This window comes from Pectinophora gossypiella, chromosome 10 (genome assembly GCF_024362695.1).
Source record: "Pectinophora gossypiella chromosome 10, ilPecGoss1.1, whole genome shotgun sequence".
Classification (NCBI taxonomy): Eukaryota; Metazoa; Arthropoda; class Insecta; order Lepidoptera; family Gelechiidae; genus Pectinophora; species Pectinophora gossypiella.
Genome location: NC_065413.1, coordinates 8,110,862 through 8,122,606, shown reverse-complemented (window position 1 = coordinate 8,122,606; position 11,745 = coordinate 8,110,862).

Here is an 11,745-nt window from a genome sequence, read left to right as displayed (position 1 = left end):
GCCCTGCTCTGACCGCTGCCCTACCACCAGCCTAAAAAGTTCATCCAAATATTGAGAGTCAAGTAGTACCTATCTTCTAAAATACATATTAACAAAGTAAGTACTTTTGAATTTTGCAGAATCTGTAATCGCTTTTATTTAGCATAACATTGAAAAAAAGATGATTGATTGCTATTTGGTTACAAAATTAAGCTCTCTCGTTAATTTCAACTAAATCAACACACACACAAGCTACATTTAACGCAAGGGTAGACCCAGTCTATTTTTCGCCAGCCACTTCGTCTGACGTTGTGCCTCTCTGAAACAATGCCTTCCGACTGAATCCTCATTACTTTACATCAGATTTAAAGCTAGTATTATATCTATAAGCATCTATATAAGTATTTATAAGCAAGGCACTGGTTTTGAAAGGCTCAATGTCAGAGGAAATGACCGGCGAAAAGCAGACTGTGTTTTGACTGTTAAGCAAACTTTCAAGTACCTATTTCACAAAAAAACCCGCGGGTGACTTGGTTGCTGGCAACTTTGTTGCGGAACCCTTTACGTGGTGGTACCCTAGTGAGATTGGGCCCTTATTATTCAAGTTACCTTTCTATTTACAATTATGAAATGAAGCTTTTTCGACTTCCTTGACTTACGTTTAATTTATGATAAGTAGTTGTGACAAAACACTTTGTGCGATCTGAGGAAAACCTACACAAGTCTCGTAAAAATAAAGGTGTTTGCTACACCTTTTCCTAGAAAAATATGTGACAGAAGATAGGTAAAAATAACACTTCATAGAAATAGTCTCTTTAGTAATTGAGAAAACGCTTTCATACTTGAGTAACGATCCCATTTCCTATCTAATCAAGCGATGTTTACAAAATCGCAAGCTAGAGCTAATTAGGACAGTGTAGAAGTTTATCCACTCCAATGGCGCAGTAACTTTTCTACTCGGATAATAATGTTTCGCTATTACCTTAGGCACAATTCAGAGTCAGTAATTTACTTAACAGCGCGACTACATTTTTTATTCTTACTTATTACTTTTCAAAAGGTAGTCTTTTAATAAGTTACAGTAATGGAACTGTCAAAGAAAAAATTATCGCCTTTTTCGTAATTGAAGAAAAGTGGGAAATATATTAAAGCTGACCCAATTTCGGCGGGTATTCAAGGGTAATTTCCGGATCGTAAACTGTGCCGCCACAATAAGGTGTTGGGGGATTTTTGTTGATTGAATAAACTGTACTGATACTTTGTACCTCGGTTCAATTCTGCCTTAATGTGGTTTAGAAGACCTTTAGACCTCCGTTTTCCATGTAATTGTACCAAAGCTTTCCAAGCAGGAAAATCCCCCGACGACCTTTAGCGGCTTTCCTTTTGTTTTTTTGTTAAATTTATATCCTTCCTAATAGATTTATATTGTACTTTCGGTGATGGAATGTACATTGTCAGCCTAGTTTCTTTATATTTCTAGGAATACTATCATCGTTATTCTAAACTATCTTAACAAAAATGAAACGAGTTTCGTTTCACAAAACTTGATTTTAGTTATTACGCGAAGTTCCGAAGGTTCTGGAACAAAGTTTTTTACATACATATTTTTAACGTCCAAACGAGAGGTTACACGTTGCAGTAGTAGGTTAAGGTAACCAGATATCCGGCTATAAAACATCATCTGTTACATAGAACGGATGCCTTAATCGATTTTGGAAGGCGAATTTACAGAGGCTCTGGCTTTTGAGGAACAGAAGAGAGGAAAGAAAGTTTTGGGTTGATCCAATAATCTCTGAGAAATATTTTATGTTCGTCATGCTAGTCTCAGATCAGCATGACGAACATACAGTATTGTAATTGTTTTTCTATTCTTTGCACATTTTTATATTTTGTTTTAAGTATTTTTGTTTTGGTTTCAGCAAAATCTCACTTGTCTCACAAGATTTAAGTCACATTGGGAGTATCTCGATATATCATAATTTATCAAATAAAGTATCTAAAAAATAAAATTTACTTACCATTTCTCAGTACCTACAATTCTTTCGACGATTGATGTGATCATTGAAGTTGGAGACTTGTAGCTCAGTTGTAGAAAATGCCTACTTGTTGCTTCAATAACACCAAGAAAATGAGGTTCTTGTCTTTATATTATTCCTACAGGGCGAACATGCGCAACTTGATAAAATTATAGATCGATTCAGTAAATTTTGTCGAAATCGATACCTTTGTTTTTTCACTAACATGCGTGTCGCGCGATTTTGTTCGTATTTTGACAGGACGACATGACTTTTTTGGGTTCACATATTAGCACCAATCGACAAAACGACGACGGTTATTTCTATTTTTTAATTTTGATGTGTAATTTTAATTTTACTTAATTTTTAAATACTTAAGTACCCTTAATTGAGTACCCTTAATTATGTACGCCGTAATTGTCATGTATATAAGTCACAATACCGTAACCTTATAAATTTAAAATGTTTTAATTTATGTGATGTGGTTGTAATAAATAAATAAAACGACATAACAACACACACAACGACCTAACTACGTCGACATGATCGATAAAATGACTGTGACAACATTTTATCACGTAGCCCATATTAGCCCTACTGATTTATTTCGGACGTAATGACCAGGATAAAAAAAAATGAAGAGTAAGTGATCTTTAAGTGATCTTTAACAGAGCTTTGAGCAACTTTAAAAAAATATGCTTCGGAAGACTTACTTAATTTTAATTTGTGTGTAATTACGCATGGTGCTTGAATAAAGATTACTTATTGACAGGGCTGTGAGCAGCTTTAAAATATGCCACCAAACCTGACGTCATTACGTCTATGATGTTTATAACGACCAATGGTGTTGCGTGTCTCCGTGTAAGTATTTACTCAATAATTACGTCGAATTGATAACATGATTACTCAGACATGTTCCAGAAAGCTATTAAAGGTATTAGCGTCAAATCCTGCATAAAGCATTGTATCAGAAGCAAGTAATTTTAAGAAATGAGACCGTATAAGAACTAAACCCCGACTACGGAAAAAATTCAAAAATCTACGCAAAACTCTCTAAAAAGTATGAAGCAAGAAAATAGGTACATTTCTTTGAAATTCTTTGAAATGTTTGAAGATAGCCGTGGCCGTATTTGCCGCCAATTTGTCTCAAGAGTTTGCTTACCACGGAACACGAGCAAGATGAACTAAGTACCTGCGTCTGTAGAGCTGAGCCGCTACGGCTCTAAAAAAATAACCTCACTAGTTTTGCATATAAATAATTGAAAAGACATTTCTTAGAGAGAATGGAGAATCAATGAAACAATTACTAAAAAACTTTAACAACGATTTTAATATGATGGAAATAATACGCTTTTTAAAAGCAGGCTTAGACTAGTATCTACTTAAATACTATTAGGTACAATATCATGACAAAAATATTATCTTCACAAAATAGTTTGCGTATTGTCTTTAGCTATGTATTCGTATGAAAATAAATGACATTTGCAGTTTGTAACGTATATATAGTGTTATGTAGGTGTATCACGAATGGAAGTAAATCACATGAATGTATTACAGGCATAAAAGTCCCGTTTGTTTAAATTTAATCGAATATTTGGGACAATTCTCTCTATAATATTATACGTAATTATTATGGTGAACATCAACAATTTTGGTGCAAGTAACTAAAAAATATAATATTTACACACATTTCTGTTCGTGTGTCATTATCGTTACTATTTATACTACAGAACATAATGAGTTCATTATTCTTTAGCTACTTAGCAATTCTTTATCACATTTCACCCGAAAGTTAGGAAATAAACAGTGTTACAGTACTTATCTGATCAAGGATGAAAGTCATTAAGTAGGGATAAAAGTTAAGACGAAACCTTAAGCGATAAAATAAACGACTTAACGAACTGTACAGTAAGACACATAGAACGGTACCTACGTGGTACCCCGTAAACTGTTGTCGGCAGAACTCATAATAAAACACAATTTTTACACAACCGAATCAAAAACTTTTATCAAAATGAATGGCGCAAAGGTTCACCAACGCATTAAGGATTTACCAAACTGTCTGATAAATATTATAAATTATATCATTCGCAAACATTAAAAAAGCAAATATTCATTATTGATTCAATGACGCTAACAAATCACTCGTTGGATTCAATGAAACAACTTCTTAAAACTGCTTGTTAACAACTATTTATTTACACACGATAAAGATAGACGTTGATTGGTTCTATAACCTTGGCTCCTTACAAAAGAGATCTTTTACAGTCTTATCACAATTTTACACATTGCGTAGTATTTATTGGAGAATGTAATTATTTGAATAAATTTTATAATTGATCGTCGCGCACGCATGAGCGCTTGCAGTCGTCGCGCTCGCCGCGCGGGTTCATGCGAACGGCGTTGCCATTAGTCAGCAGCTCGGTAGCGTTGGAATGATCTGGAAACAAACAGTCAGTGGTAACATTCAAGAACAATACATAACGTAAACAGCCTATATACGTCCTACTGCTGGGCACAGGTCGCCCCTCATTCAACCGGAGGGGGTATGGCGCATACTCCACCACGCTGCTCCACCGCGGGTTGGTGGAGGTTTTTTTACGGCTAATAGGCGGGACCAACGGCTTAACGTGCCCACCGAAGCATGGAATCATCTTATTGTTTCAGACAATCAGGTAGTTCAAGCCTGCAAAGTCCTTATCAAACAAACTTAAAGGACAGTCTCACAAAGTGATTTCGACAAAGTCCCCTTCGGGAATCGAACCCGGACCTCCAGATCGTGAGCCTAACGCTCTAACCATTAGACCACGGAGGCTGTTTTAAGATCAATTTTAGACGTAATATTGGTCAAATTATTACACCAGCACGATTTAACTGTCAAAAGGCATTTCGTGCCACACATTTTTTGAACACACGAACGCTTTTCGACAGCTGAATCGTACTCGCGGATCTGAGAATCTGATTAACGCATTTTGGGGAGCAGGTAGTCGCTTCTGTAAAAAACTTGTCAAATCTTCAGATTAGGTAATTGGACTCAGTGAAAACGAGACAATCTAGCGTTGGCTAGGAGATGGTGGTAAACCATTTGGGGCAGAACATTTTATGTTATGTATAGTTTGTATGCACACAGAAACCTCGGCGTGGGGGCGTACTATCACAAAAATTCCCGCTTACTGCTTCGGGGTCCCCCTATGTGTAAGATCTTAATATTATAAATATGCAGAATTTACCCCTTCCTATCTACGGTCCCGCTTCCACCTCCTGCCCCCTCCCCGCACGTTCTAGGCGTCCATGTATTACTAAGATGCTGGAGATACCTAGGACCAATACCAATTTTGGCTTTCACTCATTTTCCGTCCGTGCAGCCATGCTCTGGAATAGGCTGCCGAGGGTAGTTCAGGAGAGTTCCTCTTACCTAATTTTTAAGAAGAGAGTCAAAGAGCACTTTTTATCCATAGAGTATTCGTAGTCTAAGTATATTGTTATATATATAATAGGTATGTATGTAGGTATAGTATATTTTATATGTGTATATATTTATAGAGGGCTAGGCATATGTTTGTGTATATATACACTTCTCATCAAAAAAATCGAAACACTTCCGTTTTCATTGTTTCTGTCCGAATTTAACACAAAAAAGAATTCATACGATGAAAAAAAATACATAAATGTATAGCTGGCAGTTTGGCCATTACAGTAATAAGCGAAAATTCTAAATTCAAAATTAGAATTTCATTTGTTTATCTTATAAACGAAATGAATCACTGTTTTGAGACAAATGTGTGTTTAGGGTTGGAGTACATTTAGCGTTTAAAAACTAAAAATTGGCGCCTATCCTTAAACTTTTTGTTTTTTATTTCAATACTGTGACTTTGGGACGTCTGAAAAAAGGTTTTTTTTCTAAAACGTATGGATACTTCGCCCACAGAAGCCGCCCAAGTTGTGGCATTGCTGGATTCTGGCCTTAGTCAGCGTGTTGTGGCTGCAAGACTGCATCTAAGCCTGTCATCTGTTCATAAAGTCTATAGATAAACGTTATCGGGAGACTGGTTTGTTCACGCGCCGTTCAGGATCTGGCAGGAATCGGGTCACTTCTGAGCGAGATGATCGATTTATTGTAACAACTTCTTTAAGAAATCGACGCCTTAACGCTTTTCAACTGCAGCAGCGGCTTCGTGTTGTACGAAGGGTGGCTGTAAGTGACTCTACAATTAGAAGAAGGTTGAAGAATCGTGGACTGGTACCGCATAAGCCAGCAAATGGGCCGAAATTAACTGCAGACCATCGAAGAGCGCGCTTTAACTTTGCACGTGAGCACCTAAATTGGTCATACCTACAGTGGAGCAAAGTTCTCTTTTCTGATGAGTGTAAAATTATGCTGTATGGTAACGACGGAAGGAACAAGGTCTACAGAAGAGACGAAGAACGCTATGCACAATGCTGCATTGAAAAAAAGGTCAGCTATGGTGGCGGTTCGTGGACGGTTTGGGGAGGTATCAGCGCCGACGGTAAGACAGAGCTTGCTTTCGTGTCTGGGCCACGTCTGCCTGCACTAAACTGTCATCGGTACGTCGAAGAGTGTCTCGAGCCTCATGTGATACCCTATGCACATTTTATTGGCAACGGCTTCATATTCATGCACGACAATGCTAGGGCTCACACCGCGGGCGTCGTACGAGATTATCTTAACGAAGTCGATATCTCTATTATGGAATGGCCAGCAAGAAGCCCGGACATGAATCCCATTGAACATCTGTGGGATGAATTAAAGAGACGAATTCGAGCAAGAGATCCTGCCCCAGAAACACTTAGCCAGCTGCAAGATGCAATCCAAGAGGAATGGGACAATATACCACAGCATGTGATCGTGACTCTCATCCGATCGATGAAGAACCGTATGGAAGCAGTAATTAGAGCTCGGGGAGGGAATACAAGTTATTAAATAAACGTTTTTTAGCTTTTTTTTTCATTTACGTGTGTTGTTTTATCCATTTCCTTTATACTCCATACGGAATAAAAATGACTCATTTAACAAAATACGAAACCTATGAAAAATTCATTTAAATTTAGAACATTAACATTAAGATTTGATAAGCTCATATTACTCACTATTAAACGACATTTAACATTTATTCCTAAATGTACACATTTTTCTGATAATCCTGACAAAACGTAAACTTGCAAGGTGTTTCGATTTTTTTGATGAGAAGTGTATTTTTTTAAGTGATTTTATATGTAGATATAATTATTATAATGTATTTAATATATTGCACCTCTTTTTATTCTTCCGCAGTTACTCTAATACTACCTCTGGGTTGGCTGGAAGAGATCTCTCTTAGAGATAAGTCCACCCTTGTAAACGTCCATTTCTAGTTTGTGATGTAACTAGTTGTTAAGTGCAATAAAGTATATTTGAATTTTTCAGGGTCTGTTTCCTTTCACAGATATGTAAACGAGACACCTATATGAAAATACGTATTTTGTATGCACTAAGTGAAAATACGAGTTTTGTAAGCATTCATAGCAGATACACACGGGTATAAAATCTGCCTGACAGGATCTGTATCCTGTAGGACAGCTATAGGTACCCTCCGGCTTGCGAAAAGCGAATAATGTTAATGCGACGGACTTAAATTATGTGTAAAATATTGTCTATGCTGGACTGATAACGAATAAAACAGAACATGTTCTTCTGCTTCTTTTCCCCGGCATAATAATGTCGTAAAAACCGACAGCGGGATTGTATCGTCTCTAATCTCTTCTCTTCGATTTTTTAACACGTTTCTTTTTAATACATGTGCGATAGATATGCGGATCATTTGTCACCACACGGTTAATTGTAATCATAGAACTTTGTGTCAAAAGTACCTGCAAGTTGTCTTCTGATTACCTGTAGCTCTACCCACCCTATTAGGGATTACGGGCGTGGGTTTATGTATGTAATAATATCATTATCTACTCTTAGCCCAAAGCATTTTATCAGACTATTACAGAAAAGTAATAAAAATAGGTTTTTTTTTAGGTACATAGTAATTTTTATAGACTTACTATAGACATTTGCCGCCAAAATGGCATTAGCTACTTGGCCGGACAAATGGGGAGCGCAGAGGGCTCTCATCCGGTGCAAAATTTAAGACAACAGACTTGAAGGTGCCCAGAGGATTTCATTACTAGTGTGTTAATTGTGAGTTTAACCTTACCCTTTCTAGTCACGCGGTAGCGTGTCAAGCCAAGTTCAAGTAACAGAACTGGCTAGCAACACCGTGTGTATATTACATTGCTACATAGCAATAATTACGATGGATGTCATTCTCTAGTTTGAGCAGAATCATGCTCATGTCATCCGGGTTTATGAACAGGGCTATGACGTCAGCAGGTGCAAAGCCTAGTCAAACATTTAAGCTTAATACTCAAAGAGGAGGTAATCTGTACGTTACGGGGGTGTGTGAAATCACGAACATTTGTGGTTTCACGACATGTCTAGCTAAAAAATTCGTCCGCTGAATCATCATCTGAAAAAATTCTGTTACCGACCGCCCATGTACGTGAAACATTTTATTTATATTTATTTCTTTCTCAAATGCTCTAATGATTGTAAAGCGTGCCTACAAATCTTGTTTTTTTAAAGTCAATAAACCTGCCTGCCTGAAATGATTTTAAAACCGCTTTTTAAGCGTTTTAAGCTATTATATTGTCATTAGGCTATTATATACCCTCTGTGATAAGGTCAGCGGAAGTAATTTCTACTATTGTGATGTTTACAAGTTGTTTACGTTTATACTAATACCCACACGATAGAAGAAGAATAAGTAATATATGCGTAGATGTATGTATAGCTTGTCGTCTATAACTACTTGTCGCATTTAAACTGCAATGTTGAGTATTTATTTCCATTTACGAATTCAACGAAAATCTAATAATATTCCAAAAATAACCTGACGAGGACTGCTACAATTAAGGCAAAGTTAATTCCTACCGGAAGATTGCTAATTATATTAATACATAAAATTGCTTCTAAGAAATTACTCAATTGCTCAAAGTTGTATCAATTTATATTAAGATGACAATCAGTGTTCCTAACCAAGTTAATTTATTTTACTTAACTTGAAGAACGTACTTAGTATAATCCTACAAAATATAGTAGATGATTTAATACATCAGACTGAGAACAGAACTCGGAATCTACGTGAAGTAATTCCTACGCCACAAAAAGAGGTTTAACGTAGAATTAAAATACAAAAATATATAATTTGTGGACTTATTTCACGAAAGCCAGGCGCTATTAAAATTTCATTCATGCTCTTTGCAGCTTTACAACCATTGATGCTTGCGAGAGATGTAAATAAAATACAAAGAAAAACGCATTTCGAATATCAAATATTGTCACATTAAATTTATACTTAATATATTAGATTTTCTTTAGACGTTATTACTATGATCTGGAAAATTTAAATATATATTAGCGATATTTCATACGTCACGAAACAGAACGAAGTTTTCAGATGTAGGTACATACAAAGAATTTCATTTTTCACAAGACATGCTGACACTTGGTTACTTTTATTTTTAACACTCACGGACACTGCCCTAGAGTCATTGAGCTTTTATTAACAGTAGTATGACACATGGAATCGGGACATCGCCTTTAGAGGTTCTGTCCTTGAAAGTGTTAAACTTATTTCTAAGGTAATGTTCTCTGCTGGAATGAATAATAAAGTAAATAAGTGAAGAAAATACACATAATGCGTTCATCTAGTCATCACTTCGAAACTTGACTGAGATTGTGTCCAACTATAAACATCTATCAAGCTAAAAGATCATGGGCCTGTTCTCTGTCATCATGCGAATCATGAAATCAAGAGCGGAATCAAGTTGTCTCCTGGCTTTTCGCCTGGTTTGTTGCCATATGCTGTGATTGTTTTTAAAACTGATATACTTTCAATAAATACAGTTTTGAAGAGTAATAGCATCGCGATACCAAGATTGGTTTGCCTCGATACTAGGTTTTCTAGGTTTCAATTTATACAATCACATTACATATCAACACATTGATTATACACATGAGTCGTGTCTATTTGTTTATTGTTCTAAATTCTCTTGTTTAGGCAAGCGGAAAAAAGGCCAATGGCCTTTACAAAATAGTACTGTAGACACCGGTTTTATTTCGCTAACGTAGTACAATTAGTTGTCCATCTGCCCTAGAAACCGACTACATTTGGCAATTTATTACGATCCGGTTTTGTTATTCGATCCCATCGGATTAGTAAACTATTGGTCGTAGTGAGGCGCATTGACGTCTGAACTCAAATTGACTTGCTAATTGAGGATCAACCTACATTTCAGCGTTAAAAGATTGATGTAGTCTATCGGTTAATATCAGTAGGTACACTTTAAGACTAGACCAAAGTTCAACAGTATATGTAAATGAACTTCGTTTATTGCAGTAAAGAGATTAGTTGACTTGGAGAACAACAGCCTAAGTATATATTGTACATATCCACTAAAAAGAGCTCTTCTTATCTATTGATATAATTTGATATAATTTAATTCTATTGAATATACAAAATTAAAAGTATCACGAAACATCATGAGGAGAATTTTCTGATATTATCTTGAGATTGACCGTTTTACCGTTTGTGAACGCGTAACTCTAAAAACTGCACTTCATTATGCCTTTCTGATAAGGATAATAGAAGTTGGTAACACAAGAAGTAGAAGTATAGCAATACAAAAATGGAGGATTGCCATTTATGACGTACATTGGCTCCAGCAGTAGTTTGCAAAACCAACGTCGAGATGATGAACAATTTTCCACCAGTAAAAGAAGCTAAGGAAGAGTTACAACACCAAATAATAAAGCAGGAAAAACCTATCCATTTTCCAAATTTGTAAACAAAGATGAGCGCTTAACGCTCAGCTAGCTTCTTCAAGAAAAGTAAGCTCGTTACTTGTGCTTAAGCACCGAAGTAAGAGTCATAAGTACCTATCATTTTTAAAAAAAGAGCCCAGTAAGGGAGGGATAAACTAAAACATGAAAAAATATCGCAATTCCATTTATCGAGAAAGTAATTGGTAACATTATTCAAAAATTTAAGAAAAAGTTTTCACGTTAAATAAATTGTTAAATAAGTTGAATCGTTTTTCTGTCTTGTGTTTATATAATTGTTTTATATCCTTTTCAGTGTACAATAAACTATTAAAGAAAATATATTTAAAAAAATAAACTTGTATTGAGACATTTCGGTTTCGTTCACAGCGACTTTTTTATCTTATTGTTGTGTTTCTCACCGCCATTGTTTCATTTCTTTAATAAATCATTGGACAAACAAATTATTTGTCGCTTTTCTTCGGCTACAACGAATATTGTGACATCTGTGGTGTTTAAGTTTTTCTGTGGACATAAAATCAGACTTGGAAAAAAATGTGAAAAGATTTTTCGTCAATCAGCTTTTATGTTAAATTAAGGAGATTATTCTTAAAAAAAAATATTATCTGCCTACTAAATATAAAAATATTCCAAGTGAGTTTAATGCCTACTCCCGAGAAGAGGCTAAGCGAGTATTTCTATTTTTCCCAGACAGTTGGTGTTAAGAATAGGGAAACATTTATAGACGAAGCGATCCGAATACAAAACCTGCCACAGTATCATCTTGAATACAAAAAATATTATATTACATCTGACAGCGAAATTGAAATACTTCAGTAGAAAACTGTTTGATCATTCTGAGCCTGAAAGCTTTATTGTACGTGG